This window comes from Schistocerca piceifrons, chromosome 3, assembly GCF_021461385.2.
Source record: "Schistocerca piceifrons isolate TAMUIC-IGC-003096 chromosome 3, iqSchPice1.1, whole genome shotgun sequence".
NCBI lineage: Eukaryota > Metazoa > Arthropoda > Insecta > Orthoptera > Acrididae > Schistocerca > Schistocerca piceifrons.
This window is the reverse complement of record NC_060140.1, coordinates 656,185,344-656,190,071: the sequence shown is the minus strand read 5'-3', so window position 1 is coordinate 656,190,071 and position 4,728 is coordinate 656,185,344.

Sequence of the window (4,728 nt, the reverse complement as noted above, 5' to 3'; positions counted from 1 at the left end):
CCACATAGGCCCATACTAACTACCTGTCTGTAAACATTATTAGAGACTGTAAAATATCTGGTCATCTCCGGCAACATCTTAAACACGTGATTAAAGATAGGCGAATTTTCAATTTTTGAACTGTAAAAAGAAGCTTCTGGCTATTAATTTTAAGGATAAGTCCTATTACAGCACTTGCAAGTGCTGGTCTAGCGAAATCTTGCAGCTACCACGGCTTATTCGATAACAGGTAGGACTAGTAAACCCACTCAGTGGTTTACCAGTAACCGTTCTTCCTGTGCAGTACTCGGGACAGGAAAGAGGGTGGCCGGGGGGGGGGTAGGGGGGGTAGGGGAGGGGTGACACTGGTCAGTGGTACACAAAGTACCCTCCAACACAAACCGTAACGTGTCTTGCAGAGTGTAGTTGTAGATGTAGATGAGGCAGTAGGTAGGCGCCCCAGTGAGATACAAAAGGAAAAATGAAAGACACCCCAGTGTCACAAATTCTAAAGCAACTGGGGCCGAAAAAAGATAACAAATACTAATCTCTGTCTACAGTTTTTACCGTCTACAGCTCCCTCTAGTGTCGTGGAAATTATTCCCTGAAATCTTAACATAAGTCGTATCAATGTATCCCTTCTTCTTGTCAGTGTTTCCCGCATGTTCCTTTACTCGCCTACTCTACCGAGAACCTCCTCGTTGTTTATCTTATCAGAATACTTAATTTTCAACATCCGTCTGATTCACCACATCTCAAACGCGTCGATTCTATTTCTTTCTGATTTTCGCAGAGTCCGTGATTCAAAACCGTATGATGCTATGCTGCAGACGTACTCTTTTAGAAATTTCTGCCGCGCGGAGTGGCCGAGTGGTTAATGGCTCCATGTCACGGATTGCGCGGTCCCTCTCGCCGGAGGTTCGAATGCTCCCTCGGGCACGAGTGTGTGTGTGTGTGTGTGTGTGTGTGTTGTTTTCAGCATAAGTTAGTTTAAGTAGTGTGTATGTTTAGGGACCGATGACCTCAGCAGTTTGCTTCCTTAGTAATTCACACACATTCGAACATTTCAGAAATTTGTTCCTCGAATGCCTATGTTTGATAAAAGTAGACTTCTTTTTCGTGGAAATTAGCTCTTTATTAGTGCTAGTCTGCGTTTCACGTCCTCCTTGCTTCGGCAATCATGTTTCATTTTTCTTACCTTTGTCTTCTTTGTCACCAATTTACATGTTTGTCACTAACCCAAATTCTGATACTCCTCTGTACTATTTGTGGTTTACTCTTTCCTTTCTGTTTGCCCTGTAATTCTTCGCTACTTTCACTGACGATAGCAATGTTACAGCCGAATATTATCGTTGATATCCTTTCGTCGTGAATTTTAATCCCATTCATACTATCGTCTTCCTGTAGTTTACTCTTTCCTTCCAGCTTGTCCTGTAATCCTTCGTCACTTTCACTGATGACAGCGATGTTAGTACCAAATATTATCTTTGATATCTTTTTCCCATAAATTTTAATCCCATTCTTTAACTAATCTTGTTGCCTATTTCACGTATAGATTGAGCAGCAGGTGGGAAAAGCTAAATCCGTATCTTCCATTTTTTCTACTTCGAGAGCTTCGTTCTTGGTCTTCCATTCTCATTGTCCCTTGTTGTTGCAGTTTTTCTTTTCTTGCAAAAAATGTATCTCATCCAGCTTTTCGTACAGTTTCCTCCTACTTTTGTGAGAATTTTGAACACCTTGCACAATTTTACACTTTTAAACGCCCTTCTTTAGTCGATGTATACTACGAAGGTGTCTTATTGTTTTAGGTCTTGCTTCTGCTATGAAGTGCAACGTCGCAACTGCCTGTTTGGTTCCTTTAGCTTTCCTAGAGCCAAACTAATCTGCATCTAACAGATGCTCAATTTTCTTTTCTAATCGTCTGTATATTATTGTCGACAACACCTTGAATGCAAAATCTGTGAAACTGATTGTGCGATAGTTCTCGTACGTATCTGCTCAAGCTAGTTACGGATGCAAAAGTTGTTAAGGTAATTGTGCGATTGTTCCCGTACGTATCTGCTCAAACTAGCTGTTAAGCTTATCCTGCTACAGTTCTGGTTCGCATCTGGTAAAGCTACTTTCTGGACAATATTTTTCCCAATGTCTAATTGTATGACTCTATTCTCATAGATTCTGCATACCAATTAGAAAAATCGTTTGGTTACTTCTCCATTGATTTCAGAAATTTGAAGGGAATGTTATTTATCCCTTCTACCTTAACTGGGCTCATGTGTTCCGTAGCTGTGTTAAGTTCTGAACGTCATATTGTATCCGCTATGTGTTTCATGTTGATTCCCACTTCTTCTTCTGTGACATCATCAGGTAAGTCCTCCTCCTCATAGCGGCCTTCAGTGAAGTCTTTCCATTAATCCGCCCTCCACTCCGCGTTGGACAGTGGAATTCCCAGTGCACGCTTAATGTTACCACCGGCGTTTTTAATTTCATGGAAAATTATTTTTACTTTTTTACAGGCTGAATCACTCTTTTCGACAACTATTTCCTTAATGATTTCTTGGCAATTTTCCTGCAGCCATTTCACCGCACTTCCCATTTATTTCATTCCCAAGTAATTCTCATTGATTTACTCCTTCCTGTTCCCTAAAACTTCTTCGCAGTTACATGTATGTTTTGTCTATTATCTTGGGTTGTCATTTTAGAGCGATTCATTCCTCTTCATCTGAACGGCCTTACTGCGATACTCATTATCGCTTAACATCGCTACAGAGAACCTGAAACGCAGTTCATCATTCCTTACTACATCCGTATCCCATTTCTTTCCACACTGATGGTTCCGAACAATTTTTTAAATTTCAGTCTATTCTTCATCCTTACTAATTTGTGGTGTAAGGCTATATATTTGCTCGTGGGTACGGCTTATAATCCAGTATCTGATTTCGGAACCTCTGTCTGACCGTTATGTTATCAAACATAAATCTTCCCCTTTCTCCGAATGTTTTCCATGTATACCTCCTCCTCTTGTTATTTTTGAACAGCGTATTGGCTTTTACTATCTGAAATTAATTGCTTAACTCAATTAGTCCTTCTCCTCTCCCATTCCTGCTACGAAGCCTATAATCTTCTGTAACTATTTCTTCCCCTTCTTCCGCTAATTATTAGATTGTCATCTTCCTTTATTTACTAAATTAACCATTCAGTATTCCTATATACTTTGTCTACCGCTTCTTTGGCTTGTGACACTGGCCTGTGTTCCAGTATCTGAACTATTGCTGTTAGTGGTTGTGTGCTTTAGACTCTGATGAGAACAGTTTTATCACTGAATACTTCCCAGTAACTCGCTCGCTACCCTACCTTCCTATTCATAACGAATTCTTCATCCAATATACCAATTTATGCTGCTGTTGATATTTTCCTATACTCAACTGACCGGAAATTCTGCTCTTCTTTCTATTTAACTTCACTGAGCCCCATGATATCTAGATTGTGCTTTTCATTTTCCTTTTCAGATTTTCTAGTTTCCCTATCACATTCAAATATCTGACGTTGCGCCGTCCGATTCGTAGAATGTTACCCTTTCTCTGGTTATTCAGTATTTTCTTATGTTCATATGCCACGTGGCAGTCCCCTCCCTGAGATCTTAATGGGGATTTGTCTTTGGTCAATGAAGAGATCGCCATGACCTGACCAGGTGTCCCCTGTGGAAACACAGTACGTGTCTTTAGTCTAGTGACTTCCACTAACTTCTGCATCCTCATGCCGTTGATTATTGTCGGTTCTTCCACTTTTAGGGACAGTTTCTCACCCCAAGAGCGAGGGGTTGGCCTGAAACTCTCTACGCTGCCCCGTCCTTTTTGACATGGCCACTGGCAGGGCTTGAGTGACTTTTTATGTTGGAAGTCTTCGGTCACCGTTGCAGATGATATTTGTTCGACATTGAAATAGTGGCTGAGTTCGAACACAGGGCCCTGGACGTTTTGATTACTAGTCAAAGACACTTCGGGTACAGAACAGGTCCCGAGAATTGTGTTACAGTTTTAAAAGATAACTTCACAGAGACTTAGAAGACAGTGAACAGCCACTGTCCGTAACAACTAATGTATAGGCTACCGTCTGAATTACATGTTCTGTGAACCAAAGATTATCGTGTTGCCTACCCAATGACACCCATGCCAACACGCCACGCGCTGAGAGCTAACGCGAAAATATACGCTATCTGGCAAAGTTAGATCTCTTCCGTTAGTTCTCATCGCTCAACAACAATCGGCTCCCATCCATCGTGGAGTCTTTCGCTGCGGTCTCTGTGATATACAGTGTAATCCCTTCCCCATTCTTAATGTTGAAGCCCTTGCGCTTACCCTGCTAGTCATTAAAGTTGAAGGAAAGTTCTGTGGTTTACTCTGAAGCTCTGTGCTCATTAGACTACTCATTCCATTCAACGGGGCATGTAATTCTACCTCACTAGCACTGAAGGTAGCAATATCATCAGCGAACAGTATCATATTCTTTGACTGGAACCTCGTCTTAGTAGCCCTTTTTTATGCGAACGCCTTTACTTTTGACTTTAATTTTTTTTTCGCTCTTGATTCTCATACATATTGTGTATGCTTCATCTTGAAAGATGTTTAATGTCCGTTTAGAAACTACGTTTAGCACGATCCAGGAGAAACGACGTTGGCGTAAAACATTTCTGTTCGCTTGGGGTTCTTCATGTCGATGAGTCTTGCCGCTCACCATTGGGGTACTTCATTT